At 47.5% G+C, this 12,970-nt stretch overlaps 1 protein-coding gene across 5 annotated transcripts in view; it reads right to left on the bottom strand.

Moving 5' to 3' along the window:
• LOC139385095 (ankyrin repeat domain-containing protein 11-like) overlaps window positions 1-12,970 on the bottom strand; it is a 134,965-nt gene that overhangs the window by 48,894 nt on the left and 73,101 nt on the right. For 3 of the 5 annotated variants that reach the window (XM_071130149.1, XM_071130145.1, XM_071130148.1), the window contains one exon: window positions 10,079-10,146. The exons of the other annotated variants lie outside the window; for them this stretch is intronic. The gene's annotated coding sequence lies outside the window, so the exon portion shown is untranslated. The remainder of the gene's footprint in view (window positions 1-10,078; window positions 10,147-12,970) is intronic. 5 annotated transcript variants of the gene reach the window in all.

Here is a 12,970-nt window from a genome sequence, read left to right as displayed (position 1 = left end):
CAAAGATCTAGAAATGAATCTCAGTGGATCCCAATGATGACAAACAAGACTGGCCAAGACTGAGCCATCTCTCTCTACTTCCTCTGAATGTAGAAGGCAGCTGGTGTAACTGCAGTTGTTCCTCAGAGCTCAACTTCCAATCAGGAGGGCCACGACAGGATTAGCCCCAAGCAGCTTCTCACAAGCTCCCTCACGCGCATATAGTCTAATACACACAGTAACATGCCTCCGCACCTCACTCAACCCCCTACACATACACCTCACTCAACAACCCCCCACCCCACACACTCTACAACTAATGAGCTGAAGCCTGAGCCTGAGCCTGGACCCACAGCCCTGAGAGGAGGAAGGCCTGAAGACCTGCCGTGCCTCAGCGGGGGAGGAGAACATACACACATAGGTATAGGCTTACACGTGTGTGTGTTTGTGTGTATGTAGCCAAACATGTGTCTGAGGGCAAAGAGCAGCACACCATTGCAGGTCTAGGCCTGGTTGCAGAGCATAGAGCACTCAGAAACCAAGCTCTGTTCTGTTTATAAATCGCTCAGCTGAAGCACTGCCCTTTACAATGCGCTGTGAACAGCGACAGCATCTTAAACCCCTTAAACAAATCAACTGATCTCACGTAGGAAACACAAAAACACACCCACATTCACAAAGCTAGGCAACATAATCAACCTGTTAGTGCGTGACACACCCATACGCCCACATCTGTGGAGGGAGTGGTGTGTTGTTCTCCCTCTCGCTGTTATGTTTAAATGCTTGGCGTTGGTTGGCTGATCACGTGGCCCTGGCGCACACAATAACTGTGGCGTCGGCATGGTCCTTCTAGGAATCAGTGAGAATAGCCGTGACACGCAGACTGATAACAGTTGGAGTCAGAGTGCTGTGGCCAGCCATGCGGCACTGGGAGAGGTGAGGGCTGCAGCTCCTGCCAAGCCAGATCTTGTCAGGATGAGACTGCAGCCAAAGAAAGGCGGGGGAACGGCAGTATGACCCCCATCAAACATGCCCTTACCACCTCACACTGGAAATGAGGCCCGTCAATTATATTACAATCTCTAAGGGGGGTCTAAGTTTGGGCTTGACCAATACGTGGGGGGCCTAAGAAAATAGTTGCTTTTTATGACTTCAGAGTTATAAGGGCGTTCTTGTTTTTTTTTTTGCAATAGAAACAGATTTGGCAGAAAGCCCATTCGATATACATGTCGTTTTTAATTAAATTTGGCCGAAGCTGGAGCAGGCGTGACAAAATGATATTCAACAAAATAGATATATGTCTTTCAGCAATAACACAATACATCCAAAATGCGACAACAAGAAGTGCATTTATTCCATCCATATGCATTATCAGACAACTGTGCATTGGTAATAACTTTTCGGATGAAATGGCTATCACAGCGTCAGAAATGACATAATATCCAAAGTGCAGCCACAACGAGAAGTACAATACATTTAGCCTGCAAACACTTGGAAAACGAACTGGCTATCATCACAATCTTAGTGATTACATTTCTATTGCAAATAAAAACAACGTGTAGGCCGAAGATATATATGCGTCTTGCTGTGCATTGGTTTTTGTGTTACGGATGAAACGTCTATCACAACGTCAGAAATGAAAGGACCACAGTGCAGCCACAACGAGAAGTGTGTTTATCATATGCCTGTCAACTGTGCACACATGGTGTAAAACAATCTTACCCGTACCCAAACTGGACGCGCGTGTGCGCAAGTTGATTTTGTCCCCCCACACCAAACACGATCACGACACACAGGTTGAAATATCAAAACAAACTCTGAACCAATTATATTAATTTGGGGACAGGTCGAAAAGCATTAAACATGTATGGCAATTTAACTGGCTAGCTTGCAGTTGCTAGCTAATTTGTCCTATTTAGCTAGCTTGCTGTTGCTAGCTAATTTGTCCTGGGATATAAACTTTGAGCTGTTTATTCTACCTGAAATGCACAAGGTCCTATACTCCACCAATTAATCCACACATAAAACAGTCAACCAAATCGGTTCTAGTCATCTCTCCTCCTTCCAGGCCTTTTCTTCTTTGGACTTTATATGGCGACTGGCATCTAAACTTTCACTGTATTACCATGACAACCGATGAACTCAGTTCGTCTTTCAATCACCCACGTGGGTATAACCAATGAGGAGATGGCACATGGGTATCTGCTTCTATAGACCAATGAGGAGATGGGAGAGGCAGGACTTGCACCATTCAGCGTCACAAATAGAACTCGTGAGCAGTGTGGGTGCAATGATTGAATAACATGTATGTGTACATTTATTTTGCAGTGCGCGAGCGGTGTGGTCAGCATGTTATAGCGATTATATTTATATTGCAAAAATACTTGAAGGCTAGGCAGATTAGTGACGGTGCTATAGCCTCCCCCTAGCGCCAGTATAGCGCCGTGCCTGCTCAGGTGTTTCCCCATTTACTGTGCTACAGATAAATCAAATGAAAGGAGAGAGAGAAAACATAGCTAGCATGGTTTCTCACAGATAACGCTCAGCAGGAACGTCACTGCCTACCACTCAGTGTGTATGTGTGTATAATCAGTGTGTGAGAATTAGTGTGTGTGTGTGTGTGTGTGTGTGTGTGTGTGTGTGTGTGTGTGTGTGTGTGTGTGTGTGTGTGTGTGTGTGTGTGTGTTCGTAAGAGAGATAAATGTGAGGCGCTGTGACTAGGGCTCCATTAATTAAGGATTATGGGAGGAGGTAAAAATAACCGTGGAGTGGAGCTGGATAATGAACAAAGCACGGGGGAGGAGCACAGGGAGATGGGATGTGACCTTTATCAACATGAATATGAAAACATCATCAAAACAATCCGCCATCAAGCTCTGCCTACACCCATCTTGTCGTGCTAGAATGAAAAAGCTGTCAAAACCTTTCCCCCGACGTAACGGGACTACACAGTCATGTGTGAAAGACACTCAGTAGATTACTGATGGGATGGGAAGCCAGGCAGGTTTACCAGAGAGAACACGGCTGGAGAAGTTTCTCAGGCCTCTCAGCCATACTAGTGTTTTAAATGTCTGCCACTGCTAGATTAGCTCCTCGTGGGTCAGTAGCCTAGATCTAACTGGGAGAGTGTGTGTATATGTGTGTTTCTGGGGCTCCTAAGAGTAGGCTGAGGTGCCAAGACAGGCCAAGGCCCCAGAGCCCAGACCACAGGCAGGCTGACAGGGGACAGTTGGCAGAGCTGCCTGAGACAACAGCATAAACAACCATGAGGAGTGGAAACCCGATCCCTCACAGTGGAAAAAACCCTCAGCGCACCAGGCAGGCAGAACAGCAAACACTGCCATTATACCACCTCATTCCACATGGAGCCTCACAGGAATCCTGGCCTGACACACACGTCCTCTCTTGCTCTATGGGAAGTTGATTGGGAGCATTACTGGGACCAAACAGAATTCTAATTTGTCCTGGTTCAGCAGTAGCAGTGGCATGAGAGGAGCCGCTCCCTCAGATCCCAGATGAATTATATATCAATGAGCAAGATGAAAGGCCTCTAACAGAACAGCACGGCAGTCAGAGCTGGGGCGGGGCCTGGGGTGCTGCTATCCACCCCCAACTGCCCACTGGGAGGTGGCTGGCTAAAAAAGGTACAGCCATGGATCCATCGTGTGTGTGTGTGTGTGTATGGCTGGACGAAGGGAACCAATGAGCTGGGAAACACTGAACGCTTGGCCAAGGTGAACGTCACATTCTAACGAGCTCAGAAGTTATTTCCCAGCGCCCACGCCCCCCTGGGGATCTCTGTATAACTCTGGAACATGTTCTCCACCAAGCACACCAGCAATTACAGCCACAGATGACCTGGAGCAGGCTGGCTCCACTAAATATGCTCTTTCCTTCTGAATACATTCCACCTCCAGCTCTGTCGTTCAGTCGCTCCCTGGTTTCCCCTTTCTATCTTCTCTGCTATGTTGTCCTCCAATACATGTATTCTCATTGCTGCTAAATTAAATCACCATTGGCCACCACTGAGCCCCACATATCCAGGGCAGCCCCTTCCCTCAGACAGACACACTGTGTCCACAGGCGGCCAGCCCTGAGCCCCACATATCCAGGGCAGTCCCCTCCCTCAGACAGACACACTGTGTCCACAGCCGGCCAGCCCTGAGCCCCACATATCCAGGGCAGTCCCCTCCCTGAGCCCCACATATCCAGGGCAGTCCCCTCCGGGAGCCCCATATCCAGGGCAGTCCCCTCCCTGAGCCCCATATCCAGGGCAGTCCCCTCCCTCAGACAGACACACTGTGTCCACAGCCGGCCAGCCCTGAGCCACACATATCCAGGGCAGTCCCCTCCCTGAGCCCCACATATCCAGGGCAGTCCCCTCCCTGAGACAGACACACTGTGTCCACAGCCGGCCAGCCCTGAGCCACACAATGGAACAATCAATACTCTCATTAGACAAAGTAGACCTGCGCCAATTAGTGGTTTGGACTAGCGCCATCCAAGAACCCTTCCACTGAATCAATGACACCGGTCAACAAATATGGCCGTTTCCAATGACTAGGCTACCTGCATGGGCTAGTCAGAGGGGATGTGAATGGATTAGCATGGAGTGTTTCTCTCTGCTGCCTGCAGTGGATGCTAATGCAGGTCTGGTATACCCAATTCACATAGGATTTGTGGTACATTGCTTAAAAAAATAATAATAATTGGGCAATGTTTATATGGTCCCCTTTGAAACAGCCAAATGTTTACCACATTCTTGTCACCATTCGCCTTTCATATCGCCATTGCTTTTGCCAGGAGGAAGCAAGAGACATTAAACTTTGACCCTGTTGTGATCATCAAATCAAAGTTTATTTGTCACGAGCGCAGAATACAGTGAAAAGCTTACTTACAGGCTCTAACCAATAGTGCAAAAAAGGTATTAGGTGAACAATAGGTAGGTAAAGAAATAAAACAACAGTAAAAAGACAGGCTACATACAGTAGTGAGGCTATAAAAGTAGCGAGGCTACATACAGACACTGGTTAGTCAGGCTGATTGAGGTAGTATGTACATATGGTTAAAGTGACTATGCATATATGATGAACAGAGAGTAGCAGTAGCGTAAAAGAGGTGTTGGCGGGTGGTGGGACACAATGCAGATAGCCTGGTTAGCTAATGTGCGGGAGCAGTGGTTGGTCGGCCCAATTGTCATGGTGGCCTGAGTGACAACAAGCTCGTGAAAGCAAATTCCTCCGGTAGGAATAGAAACACTTATGTCGTTTCGTCTGTGATACCGGAAATACCTTTCAGACAAAGAAAATGAATTGGTGGTATGGTAAAGTTGGTGGGAAAATGTCTTGGTATGAAAGGGATACTATTCCCTCCTTGGTGAGGCTGAAGTGTCACTGAGCTGTGACTGGCTGCCCATGTTGTGTGTCACTGGGCAGTAAAACTCCACACGTGTGTAAGGGGAGAAGAGAAGAAAAAGGAGACGAGAGAGGAGAGCAAGAAAGAGCAATAGAGAGGAGGAGAGGGAGAGCAAGAGAGAGGAGGAGAGGGAGAGCAAGAGAGATGAGAGAGAAAAAGGAGACAGAGCGAGAGAGAGAAAAATTGAGAAAAAGGAGACGAGAGAGGAGAGCGAGAGAGAGCAAGAGAGGAGAGGCAGGTGAGAGAGAGGAGAGAAAAAGGAGAGAGGAGAGAGAAAGAGAGTGAAATGGAGAAATAAGCCTACTAGCTATAAGCTCACAACATGAGATGGAATAAAAACAGTCTTCCTTCCCCCTCCTCATAGCTGACTACTAGACGATGAGAGAGCAGCAGCCACTCTGAATTCAGAGCACATAGCCTCACACTACAGTGCATTCTGGGAAGCCCTCTCCATTAGCAGCGCTGGAGCGGCATACACACACAGGCCTTGTTCAAGGGAGCAGATGGAATTGGGAGGAGGTGGGGGAAGGAAAGGAAGCCCCACTACCTTCCAGTCAAGATGACCTCTTCCTCCTCAGGAAAACAGCTAAGCTTGGAGAGAGACAGCTGCACAGCACACGACAGAGTTATATATATATTTTTAACATTTTAATTTAACCTTTATTTAACTAGACAAGTTAGTTAAGAACAAATTCCTATTTACAATGACTGGCTACCAAAAGGCCTCCTGTGGGGACGGGGGCCTGGGATTAATAAATAAATACAATATAAATATAGGACAAAACACACATCAAGAGAGACCTAAGACAACAACATAGCAAGGCAGCAACACATAACACAACATGGTAGCAACACAACAACATGGTAGCAGCACAACAACATGGTAGCAGCACAACATGGTAGCAGCACAACAACATGGTACAAACATTATTGAGCTCAGTCTACTGCACAAAGGGCAAGAAGGTAGAGACAGCAATACATCACACAAAGCAGCCACAACTGTCAGTAAAAGAGTGTCCATGATTAAGTCTTTGAATGAAGAGATTGAGATAAAACTGTCCAGTTTGAGTGTTTGTTGCAGCTCGTTCCAGTCGCTAGCTGCAGCGAACTGAGAAGACAAGCGACCCAGGGATGTGTGAGCTTTGGGAACCTTTAACAGACTGGCAGAATGGGTGTTGTACGTGGAGGATGAGGGCTGCAGTAGATATCTCAGATAGGGGGGGGTGAGGCCTGTGACGGGTATACAGAGATGACCAGTTTACAGAGGAGTATAGAGTGCAGTGATGTGTCCTATAAGGAGCATTGGTGGCAAATGTGATGGCCGAATGGTAAAGAACATCTAGCCGTCCGAGAGAGCACCCTTACCTGATGATCTATAAATTACATCTCCTTAATCTAGCATGGGTAGCATGATCATCTGAATCAAGGTTAGTTTGGCAGCAGGGGTTGAAAGATGAGCGATTACGATACAGGAAACTAAGTCTATATTTAATTTTAGCCAGCAGCTTTGATTTGTGCCGAGAGAAGGACACCTGTGGACAGAGTTTTAGCCTGCGCTAGGTAGTGGAGACAATGGCAACAGACTCACATTCTGAGCTTGTACAGAACCGTGGACATCTTGGAGAGCAGCATGGCCATATCAATCCCTGGGGCAGCACTGAACCAGGCTAGCACCATTTGCCCTGGTGCTCCCTCCTCCACAATGAATGCAGAGCAGGCCTCGAGGCCGGCTGGCACAACGCTCCTGGAGTAAATATCAGTCAATTGGGAAAAGTAATGACTGCAATAAAATCACTTTAGGGAGCCTCGCTCCCAGCAGCCAGTATTGGGTCTGAGTGCTTTTAAGAGGCTCCGAGCAGACTTCCTCACTGATTTTAATACAGGCCTTTAACGCAAGTGTTAATATAAAGCCAACCCGTTCACCACTTTAACCCAGGCCTCCTCCATTATTGTGACTCCTGCAGAATGTACCATGTGGAATAGCATACATCTGTACCCAGTGAGAGACTGTCTGGCCCTAGTTTTACAGAGGTAGAACGAGGGGGAAGGCTGACACGGTGATACCAGATAATTTCTCACAGGAGCTATTTGCATTCAGTAAGGCGGCGTAGTAACGTTCTTCTGTTCACTGTTTACGCCAGTGCAATGCCAACAGGGCACAGCTCTGCTGTATGGTTCCCTATGGGGGTGGCTGGCTGGGCTGAAATGGCTCCAGAGTGCTGAAGCCAGTGAACCAGGGCTGTGTGGGCGGCTGCAGCGGGATATCAAGGTGTTTGGGACACACTCACTCCAGCTATGAGCGGAGTCCTCTGTGTAAAACAAAAGATCTGGGTCACAAGACTTCCCCGGCGGAGACGGTCAGCTGAACATGGCAGTCTGTCCACACACACACACACACACACACACACAACACATGAGGGCTTAGCGTCAACAATGACTTCACAAATCCAGACCAATGTTTTCCTGTGACAACCATAGACCAAAGAAATTGCTCTCTTGGACTCCGTGCCAAGAAATGTGCTTTCTTTCAATCTGTTCCTTGGTTGACTGTGGTGGAAAAACACTTGTGTAGGTGTGGCTGGTGTTCCCCCTTCCCATAGTGTCTGTATTTGAGCCTTGCGCCTGCTCCTGGCCCCAGAAAGGACAAAGAGCCCTGGCTATTGAGCCTTGGCCTGATTTAGCCCAGGCAGGGAGCAACAGTGTTTGGCCCCTATTGGGTTTCAGCTCAATGTATGGACAGGCTTCTCTGTCACAAAGGCCACTCTGTTCTGGAGCCTCATTGGGGGAGTGGGAAGGCCGTGACCCCTCAGGCTCAGAGAGGGGGTTGATGAGGAGGGTAAAAGGGAGGGGGGATCTCTTCAACTTATTCCTCTCTCCTCTTTTCCATGTCAATAATACAAATGAACGACCTGTCCAGCAGAAACCAGGTGACAGTACTTAGCACCAGAAAGGCCTTGAGGGACCACCCTTTCCAGCCAATGACGTGTCTTTTGGACGTCAACATTTCAAGCTGTGCCCATCTCTTCATACAATTAGACAATTCATAGTATCGTCACGGTCAGACTATTGTCAACTTAATCTTGTCGTTAGGCTAACTCTATTAATATGTGTGAAATTTGTTTCAATATAGTTTAGGTATAGTTTTGATGGAGCCATCTGCACAGGCTGGCTGGCTGTCAATGACTGGTGGTGAATGGGGGGGTGATATGTCCTCTTAAAACTGCGTATAACAAAAATGACTGTTGGTGACATTAAGATTCTAACAACGACAGTGTGTTGTTATATAGATTTATTTAGGAAAAGTCAAGGACGAGGGTAGGGGGGGGGGCAACTATAAAAACGGGAGAGTAATTAAAAATGTAAATGAGTTGAGTCCACATGACGGTCAGCTTTTCCAGTGCTAAAAAAACACTTCCTCATTCGCATGGGTTCTGTAGCTTGCACTTTTACACACCCTGCTATGGCCTGTGTTCGCCAAACGTTTAACCCCATGACCTCAAACATAAAAGTCAAAACACCAGCCTGACTTATCACATCAATGGAGGGAAAAGACATGAAAACACCAGAGTCACAACACCATTTCCCTGTGTAATTGTGTCTGTGTGATTGAGTGAGAGAGTAAATCGCTGTGTGGTGTGTGTGTGTGTGTGTGTTCCAGCTCTGCACTTCTCTGAATGGAAACTGCAGTAATGGACAGAGGTGCAGGCCTGAGGGGACAGTTCTTCCTTTTTCACAGGACATCACCACTCTGTCTGTAATCAAAGCTGCAAGACACTTCCAGACACCAACCAGATGTGTGATTTAGACAATTAAAGCTTTACACTCGGCAGCTCTACCGCAACACAGGCACTGAGCAGCCTGAGCCTCACATAGTCCCTGTCTAACCCAGTTAGCTGAAGGGGGAGAGAGAGAGATCAGCTCTCTCTCATTCTGTACCCGTGTCTCAGAAACACCCAGCCCCTCTAGTATGTCTGAAAGCTTTACACAGCAGAAAGAGAGGCAAGAGACAGGCAGGCCTCCGTGCACTGCACTCTCCTGAAGCTATAAGCTCTCCCTCTCCTGCCGTGCTCCCTCTCTCCTTCCCTCTTTCAGCCTGGAATTTCCTGTTGATGGCCCACTGCTAACGCCCCACTCACTCTCATGGAAAAATTTGACAAGCTGCAAACATTTTCTCTCCACGAGCAGGAAGGCAATCAGCCAATCAGCGAAGAGAGGGAGGGAATGACAGAGTGGAGAGAAATGAGAAACGTGTCGTTGAGGGTTTGGCGTACCAGGAGTTGCACCACACTGGCCCAGACTCCTAATTACCCAGCCAGAGACAAGGCCTGGTAAGGCTGTAATGATACACCACTGCTCGTGATAGACACCTCTTGATAGCACAGAGATGAGGCCTCCACTGGTCTGGTCAGGCAGCCTGCAGCATGTGACTGGGCCAGCAGACATGTGGAGTATAGAGAGAGAGAGAGAGAGAGAGAGCTGCTGATATAATACAGCTCTATCAGATAAGCCAGGCAAGGGAGAGAGAGGGGGACTTGGGGAGGAAGGGAGGGAACATCAGGTAGGCTGGCCTGAGACGGATAGACATGTGGGCAACAGATTGGATGCGTTAGCTCGTGTGGTGGTAATTGGTTTTTGTTTGGGCTGGGTGGAGAAGAGAGCCGAGGACGGCGGCCCCTGGTCTTACCAGTTGAACAGCAGGGGCACGGGATCCACGACAGCCTGGGCGCTCACAGGACAAGGGGTGCATTGAGACTGGGGAGAAGGGAAAGATGATACACGCATGAGAATGTGCAGACTGCAAACCCGGCCACTCATGTTCCCTCCACAAAGCTCCCATTTTCCCCCAACCTCCCTAGTGGTTTTCTGATGCTCTCCCTTCGCCCTCTGCATGTCTCTCTTATGTTCCAGTACAGCGTTGCCCCCAAATGGACTTGGCCAACACTGTGAAAGGTAGTCTAATACATTTCAGCCCAACTAAGGATGCAACGACGGGATGTTTTCAGAGAGGGGAGGGAGGGGGGCTGCAGTGTTGTATATTTTGTCCTCCTATCTTTCCCTTAGTCATTGCGCGGTTGAGTGACTCATCAAAATCCTCAGTATGCTCCTTACATCAAGAGGTACGCTCACACTGCCATAAAAGACGACACAGAAAGGGGAACACAAAAGGACACACGTGCGCACGCTAACGGCTCTGAAAAGTAGGCCAGGGCATGTAGCTGTTCTTCAAGGCCTCTGCGTCATTTCTAAACGCCTGTGACAGGCGTCTGCATCCAGCCAGCCTTCCATCCCCCACCACAAGACTCCTGTTTAGTGTTCCCCTGACACACATCTTTCCAGGCCTTCCCTCCTTCAGTGTCATCACACACACACACACGATTGCATAACAGCATGTGGGGAGCGGGGGCCCCTGTGTTGTGAGTGGGGGGGCATTGGGAGAAGGCTGGGGCTCCACTCAGTCTCTGAGCAGAAGGCCACATTCATATGCAGATACTGGGGGCCATGTGTGGAGAACAGGAGAAGAACTGCCTTCCCACACTGGAACCAATCACTCGTTCACAGTGAAGCCTTCCAGGAAAACAGAAATGGAAACAAATAAAAACAAAGCAATTACACACCTTCTTTCCACACTTTGTGTAACTTAAAATAGGGCTGCCTTTATAAACAGTCCCAGACAAATATGAAGAGGGGGCTTAAATCTCATCTGCTTGGCCTCAGCAGCCAACGGGTTAAAAAAAAGATTGGGGAAAGTTGCATGGAGGCTCAATCTCAATTTGGCATAATGGTCCCATTTTGAAACTGTCATTTTGTCACTAAGATGGCAACTTTAAGAGCAGAGCACATCCACCATGGACAGCTCGGTGGGTAGTGTCAGTGCTAAACCAAATAGCAGTCAGAACCATTTAGGACAAAGCGATTTTCAGGTGGTGGCGTCTTTTTGGGGGGTTTAACTCATGGTATAAACCTGGGATGGGCAGTTAGGACTGGGCTAGATAAATGTAGAGCCTTGGATTGCCATGGTTATTAACTTGGGTTTACAGCCAAAACACTAAAGATTGCTACAAGCTCTACGCAGATGCTAGATTGCAACACTCAATGTCGTTGTTCCACACAAAAAGGGGCAGCTCCTTGTAATATGCTGACATTCGACATAGTGTTTTTTTACTACCTGAAAATTCTCCATCCTTCCACAGCCATGGGGGCAGTGTTGTTGCTTGGTTCCTTGATCTAATTTACAGGCTGCATAGACTATTCATAAAAGTAGTCCTTCTGGAATTGATTACCAAATATAATCTCGGCAACTGTTTAAACAGTAAACCAAACAACAGGAATCCACCCCTAACCGTATTATATTTAGAAGTAATAACTTAGCCTGTAATAACTGATTACATAGACAGTGTGGTGAAGGCGGCGCAAATGACCTGGCACCTAAAACCTTCACAAACTTTTACAGATGCACAATCGAGAGCATCCTGTCTAGCTGTATCACTAGGGGCCCTCCAGAGGGCGGTGCGGTCTGCACAGCGCATTACTGGGGGCAAACTACCCACCCTCCAGGACACCTACAGCACCTGATGTCACAGGAAGGCCAAACAGATCATCTATGACAACAACCACCCGAGCCACTGCCTGTTCACCCCGCTATCATCCAGAAGGCGAGGTCAGTACAGGTGCATCAAAGCTGGGACCGAGAGACTGAAAAACAGCTTCTATCTCAAGGCCATCAGACTGTTAAATAGACATCACTAGGCGGCTTCCACCCGGTTACGTAATCCTGCACCTTAGAGGCTGCTGCCCTATATAGTTAGACTTGAAATCACTACCCACTTTAATAATGGAACACTAGTCACTTCAATGTTTACATATTTTGCTTTAATCATCTCATATGCATGTACTGTACTCCATTCTACTGTAGATTTATATATTTATTAATTCCTTTCTTTTACTTTTAGATTTGTGTGTATTGTTGTGAATTGTTAGATATTACTGCACTGTTGGACACCCTCAATAACATCTGCTAAACATGTGTATGTGACCAATACCATTTGATTTGCTAGGCTGCCAATTAGCTAATACTACTTGCAAGGGAAGGCGACTCCAAAGTTTCCACTACTCCAAGTATCCCAATTCCGCCCACGTACACGCACGATCAACGGAGTGAAGCTTGAAGTAACCTTTACGCCTGGCTACAAACAAGAGCATACCTTTGGGGGGGCCTCTTACCGTATGATGTACATTTCTTGACATCAAACCGTTGGGTTTAGGTGTTAACTGTTCCAGCTAGACAGTAAGAAACAAAAATCTATCGGAGAAGGACATGATTCCCATTAGAAGAAAGTAGTTTCCCATTAGACAAGGAGAATGAAAGATGACTCCAGGAAACTACGCAAGGGGTTGTATTAGCTTTTAGAAATACGCGTGATCCAAATGCATACCATCTGCGTCTGAAACCAGTTCACCTGGATTTTATATTGAAAGTCGACAGTGTTCATTTCGCTTCAACAGATTGATCAGAAGAAAAACTACACCGGAGAAATGGGCTGAGTCAGAGCGTTGTCTGCTGATCGAATGCCCGTTC

This window comes from Oncorhynchus clarkii, chromosome 26 (genome assembly GCF_045791955.1).
Source record: "Oncorhynchus clarkii lewisi isolate Uvic-CL-2024 chromosome 26, UVic_Ocla_1.0, whole genome shotgun sequence".
Taxonomy (NCBI): domain Eukaryota; kingdom Metazoa; phylum Chordata; class Actinopteri; order Salmoniformes; family Salmonidae; genus Oncorhynchus; species Oncorhynchus clarkii.
Note: the sequence above shows the minus strand (reverse complement) of the source record. Positions and strands in the feature narration are given on the sequence as shown.